The sequence below is a fragment of the Dipteris shenzhenensis genome, chromosome 25 (assembly GCF_047967505.1).
Source record: "Dipteris shenzhenensis isolate YYH24624 ecotype China chromosome 25, Dip_SZ_1.0, whole genome shotgun sequence".
Taxonomy (NCBI): domain Eukaryota; kingdom Viridiplantae; phylum Streptophyta; class Polypodiopsida; order Gleicheniales; family Dipteridaceae; genus Dipteris; species Dipteris shenzhenensis.
The window spans coordinates 50,879,634-50,886,196 of record NC_141620.1 but is presented as its reverse complement, the minus strand read 5'-3'; positions in this window follow the sequence as shown (position 1 = coordinate 50,886,196).

The window sequence follows — 6,563 nt, the reverse complement described above, 5'->3', positions numbered from 1 at the left end:
CGTGGATGGATGCATTCCCTCATCCTTGATATCTTCCTCAATTGGAATAATTTCCTCTTTGATGATTTTGATGTTGTTGAGGATGATGCTAGTGTTGATTCTAACTTTGCTAATGACTCTGTTGCTGATGATGACCACTTCGCTAGAATGATCTGCCTCTGCCTTTGCTTCTGTCTGAAGCTGTGAAAGCCTGATCATTAGAATGACCTTTACGTGCTTGGATGGCTTGCATCCTAAGTTCTTCACCAAGTAGGACTGACTGAAGTTCTTCTAGTGTTGGAATTTGCCATTGGATGGCAATACTTTGGACTAAATTCTTGAATCCCTCTCCTAGTCCATTCAAGATGACTTGAACCATTTCTGCGGGGTTCATAGTCTCTCCTACTGCTGCAAGTTGATTGTTGTAATCTTTTATCCGGAGTACATAAGTATGACTGGTTTCGCTGCTGTTGCGGAAACTCTGGTTGATTTGGTTTCTCAGTGTGAGAATCCTGGAAGTGTTCTTTAACTCGTAGAGAGATGTGAACATATCCAATGCTTCTTTCGATGTCTTAACTGTGTTGAGCTGTCCTAGCATAACATCTTGCACAGTAGGCGTACTTGTCTTTCTTATCCCATTCTGCCTGAGCTCAAGCAATGGCAGGATTTGCTACTGGTGCAGAAACTATTTGTGTAGTTGTAGATCCTGATGCTGGTGTTGTGACAATAGGTGGAGTAGAGCTACCACCGCCTGGATCGTCCAATTGTCTAGGTGTAGATCCATTGACATACTCCCATTTGTCCTGAAGTACAAGAATGGTCTCCATTTGGTATTTCCATGTACCGTAATTGTTGTCGTCTAACTTAGCAGATGCCTCCAGATTGTGAGGCTGCTAGTCGTAGACATGGTGCAAAAAATGTACTCAAAATGCGTGAAAATATTTGTATGAATCAGTTGCTGCAAATACACTGACTGTGCCAAGTGAAATCTCTGAACCGTCGGTGAAGATAGAACTGCAATATATAAAATCTGATCTATGTTACAAGACTTGTGGCAATGATGCCGGAATAGCCAAGAGGATTTACAAGATTGAAATGATGTGCACAATGCCATGAAATAGCCGTGTAGGCTTTACAATGGTAACATGTGTGTGTGAAATCAAATGCTATCTACCCACTGAAACAATCTGCAATGCCACTGAACTCTCTGAAGTCTGCTCACTGAACTGATGAACGTAAGGTTTCAGGTAATGTAATAATGTGAAACCGTATGTGAGTGTATGGACTGACTCCGAGTAGATACTAGTCGGGAATTTCGGGCATGGCTTAGATTGGCAACTTGGGGAAATTCAAAGCATCCCCTCTATGGCGATCTAGTCTACTCTGATCTAGATCGATGTAGAGGCGAATATGCATGAAGGAAGTGGTTTTGTCGGCGAGGATCAAATGTGAGCGTAACTTGCATCGAAATGTGTGCGTGATGTGACGAGTGCGTAGAGCACAAAAGATCGAGCGACTTTCCTTTTTGGAGCACCTCAAATTCTTCTTGGATCAAGAGATACGACTTGATCTAGGTGGAGGGGCAAAAGGAGTGCAAATGGTGCTCACTGATGATGTGTCATTGTGGGTCACATGTAGTGATGATGTGGCACTGTGCCTAGCAAGAGGTGTGCTTGTGGAGCCCTATGCTGAGGTGGCAGGAGTGGTCACATGCAGTGACTGCGAAGCACTGTGTGTGCCTGTAGAGGCTCAGTATGCCACATGGCACTGATGATGTGGTAGATGATGATGTCAGCAAAGGTGACATGGCAGATAACATGGCAGATGATGTGGCAATGCTAATGTGGCAAATGATGTGGCACATGTGACATGGCCAGATGATGTGGCATGATGTGGTAGTCAGTGATAGCTAGCGGATAGATAGATGATGTGGCAAGTGAATAAGGTAGGTACACATGGCACATCGGGGTGCCTGATGATGTGGCAAGTGGATAAGGTACCACATGGCTGATTTTTGACCAAGGTGTGTGTGGTGACCCTAACCTTGAGGATAAGCTATCCTCCATGTGTCGCCATCTGAGAGACTGAAATCTACCGAAGATTCTATCAAAGATTTCGATTCCATTTGTCATCGGTTGAGACGTAGGTGTTGAAGCTTGTAGGCTTGGCAAGCTTGTTGTAGACCTGGCTGAGGTCCCGTTGCAGTCCTTATAGAGCCGTGTTAGTAGATGGCTTTGGAGCTATTGTGCTGGAGGTAATGCTAGAGGTTGCATGCGTTGGACGTCAAAGCCTTAGAGCCTTGTATGGAGCCTTAGGATTGTTTGATGCTGTGAGGCGGAAGCTTGGTCGGTGGATGGGAGCCTTCACAGAGCGATGAGTGTTATCATTGCAGAGAGGCATTGCAAGAGCCTTTAGAGCTGGTAGTTGTAGAGCTATGAGACTGTGGTCATGGGCGATGCGAAGGTAGCTTGTTGGAGATCGCCTTTATTGGAGCATCGGCCATGTAGACTATGGCGGTCATGGTAGACTATTGAGGTCGTTGCATAGGGCATTGAATCTAGACTAATTGATGGCAACTATGGAGCTGTTGCTTACAGAGAAGATTTGTTGAAGCCACGGGAGCATTCTGGAGTAGTAGGTCAGATCATTGTGAGTCGTTGTAGGAGGTCGCGGGCTGTGTAGTTGCCTCTGTAGTGCCTTTGTTGTGTCGCCTGTAGTAGTACCAAGCTACAGAGTTGCTAGGGCTGTTAGTTCACCTTCTTTAGCCATGGAAGTTTGCGATTGAGAGCTGCCTTCACTGCTAGGTAGTAGAGCTTGGGCTTTTTGTGTGAGTTGAGGCCTTAGTTGCTTTGTACACCCATACGTAGTTGCTTCCCCTATGAGATCTCGGCTTTGTATCACAAAGTAAGGAGAAGAGATCTCTCTCTCTTTCACAATGTGTAGAGCTGATCACTTGCTCAGAATGAATTATTTCTCACAACAAAAATCTTTTAGAGGATTAAGAAGACTCTCCTTATTTCTCTCTCTATTGCTCTCAAATCAGAACTGAACGAAAATGGATGATATTCACGGAAATCTCAATAGAAATGAATTGTAATGAACATAAGTCTCTCTCTCCCTCACAAGAAACTATCATAAGCACTCAAGCAATGAATAGAAATATGGACGAAAACTTTCAAATGGACGGAAATTCTATCAACCATTGGAAGTGAAAGAACTCTCGATCTTGATCTCTCAATCTCTCTCACAAGAAGGATGATGCCTCAGCAGAAGGCAAAACCATGCTCTGATATCATGACAAAATATGAAGAGGGGAGAGAAGAAGAGTGGAGATGAGGAGAGAGGGCACAACTAGAGAACACACCACAAATGACTAACTATACACTAGATTTAGTTGAAAAAATAGAATATATACAAACCCATTTAGGGTTAGGGTTAGGGGATCTAACCCTTTCCTTTATAGCATCTATTGGGTTAGTGCTATGCACATATGATCACATGATGGTGCTATGCACACGTGATCACATGATGTTGAGCGTGAACTCTCAACAGGGTTATTAAATGAATTGAGGAGTTTGAGGGTGTGACAGTCGGGGAAGATTAGGGTTCATAGTTCTTGGAAAAAGTGTGGTGCGAATTGTGAGAGTCAAACTGTGAGTAAATGGAGCACTTATCATGAGAGGACTGAGACAATTGAGGTCGGGGGGGGGGAGGGGTGGTGGTTCCATGAGGTTGAAGATCAAGGGTTGGGAACGCGCACAAATTGTGGGAGAGTCGGAATGTTAGGGAATAGTTAGGGGTTAGATTAATAAGTCAAGGTTCGAGTCTAAAAAGGTTTAGAGTAAGGTAGAGAAGGGTTAAGTAAATCGATAAATTCGGAGAAATTTAAGAAAAATAATGTTAAAAAGTAAAAATTAGAAAATTAAGAAGTCTTAAAAAATTTTGCATTTTTAAGGAGAATAGAAGAAGGAAAATAGGCCAAAAATATATATAAATTAGGAGACAATTTTAGGAAGAAAATTAGAAAAAATGTAGGAAAAAATATGGAGAAAATTAGGCAAAAAAAAGGGGAAAATTGGGAGAAATTAGGAGGGAGAAAATAAGGAAACTTAGGGGGAGGGATATAAGCAAAAATAAGAGAAAATATAATAAATAAATTTTTTGGGGAAATTTGAGAAAAATACAGAAAACTACAGTACAAGAAGGGGGGTAAATATTTAAAGTTTTATTTGAAGAATTTAGAAAAGTAGAGAGAGAGAGAGAGAGAGAGAGAATGTAGGGAAAAATAGGCATAAATTAAGGAAATTTTTAGAAAACTATTCAGGATAAATTTAAAAAGTAAAGAAATTTAGAAATAATGGAAATAATAGGGAGAATTAGGAAATAATTAGCGGAATTAGGAAAAAAAGTAGGAAGAACTAGGGAAAATTAGGGGAGAATAGAAAAAATTAGGAGTAAACTATGAAAATTAAGAAAGGTGTTAGAGTGGGGTAAACTTAGAGGTTTTAGGGGGGTTTAGGAGAAGGAGAGGGGAGAAAAGAGTAGAGAGAGAGAGAGTGAGGGAGAGAATCTAGAGAGAGGGAGAAAGGGGGAAAGGTAGGATAAAAGTTTTTTCAAGGGATTATGAAGAGAAAAAAAGTAATTAGTATGTTCAAGAGGAAAAAGAGGATAGTAAGTGTGTGTCTGTGTGTACACACCTTTGCCCCAGTAGGATACAACACACTAGGTGAGACAGTAGGTCATCACCTAGTGCGTCTACCCAAAGAGAAAAAGTAGTATTGAGAAGTGCAATTTAAAGTAATGGAAAAGGAATGGAAGAGAAGTAATAGAGTGCGGTGGTACGTAAACAGTATGGAAGTAAATTGGTTTAGTAGATATATGGGTAAGTTGTGGCCATAGTAATATTAGGCAACCAAAGCAAGTGGACAATTATGACAACAATCTAGGCTAGAAGAGTTTTATATAAAAAGGGAAAAACTAACAAGGAAATTGTAATAAAATAGTATAGCACAAAAGAGAAATGAAAGGAGTAAAAAAGGCTAAAAGCCATGATGACTTAAATGTATTGTATTGGGAGGTGGGAGTCAAAATCTTCCTAGGGAAAAATAGGGGAGAATAGAAAAAATTAGGAGCAAAATATGAAAATTAAAAAAGGTGCTAGAGTGGAGTAAAATTAGAGGTTTTAGGGGGGTTTAGGAGAAAGAGAGGGGAGAAAAGAGTAGAAAGAGAGAGTGAGGGAGAGAATCTAGAGAGAGGGAGAAAGGGGAAAAGGTAGTATAAAAGGTTTTGATAAATTTAAGAAATTTAAGAAAAATAATGTTAAAAAGTAAAAATTAGAAAATTAAGAAGTCTTGAAAAATTTTGCATTTTTAAGGAGAATAGAAGAAGGAAAATAGGCCAAAAATGTATATAAATTAGGAGACAATTTTAGGAAGAAAATTAGAAAAAATGTAGGAAAAAATATGGAGAAAATTAGGCGAAAAAAAGGGGAAAATTGGGAGAAATTAGGAGGGAGAAAATAAGGAAACTTAGGGGGAGGGATATAAGCAAAAATAAGAGAAAATATAATAAATAAATTTTTTGGGGAAATTTGAGAAAAATACAGAAAACTACAGTACAAGAAGGGGGGTAAATATTTAAAGTTTTATTTGAAGAATTTAGAAAAGTAGAGAGAGAGAGAGAGAGAGAGAGAGTGTAGGGAAAAATAGGCATAAATTAAGGAAATTTTTAGAAAACTATTCAGGATAAATTTAAAAAGTAAAGAAATTTAGAAATAATGGAAATAATAGGGAGAATTAGGAAATAATTAGCGGAATTAGGAAAAAAAGTAGGATGAACTAGGGAAAATTAGGGGAGAATAGAAAAAATTAGGAGTAAACTATGAAAATTAAGAAAGATGCTAGAGTGCGGTAAACTTAGAGGTTTTAGGGGGGTTTAGGAGAAGGAGAGGGGAGAAAAGAGTAGAGAGAGAGAGAGTGAGGGAGAGAATCTAGAGAGAGGGAGAAAGGGGGAAAGGTAGTATAAAAGTTTTTTCAAGGGATTATGAAGAGAAAAAAAGTAATTAGTATGTTCAAGAGGAAAAAGAGGATAGTAAGTGTGTGTCTGTGTGTACACACCTTTGCCCCAGTAGGATACAACACACTAGGTGAGACAGTAGGTCATCACCTAGTGCGTCTACCCAAAGAGAAAAAGTAGTATTGAGAAGTGCAATTTAAAGTAATGGAAAAGGAATGGAAGAGAAGTAATAGAGTGCGGTACGTAAACAGTATGGAAGTAAATTGGTTTAATAGATATATGGGTAAGTTGTGGCCATAGTAATATTAGGCAACCAAAGCAAGTGGACAATTATGACAACAATCTAGGTTAGAAGAGTTTTATATAAAAAGGGAAAAACTAACAAGGAAATTGTAATAAAATAGTATAGCACAAAAGAGAAATGAAAGGAGTCAAAAAGGCCAAAAGCCATGATGACTTAAATGTATTGTATTGGGAGGTGGGAGTCGAAATCTTCCTAGGGAAAAATAGGCGAGAATAGAAAAATTAGGAGCAAAATATGAAAATTAAAAAAGGTGCTAGAGTGGAGT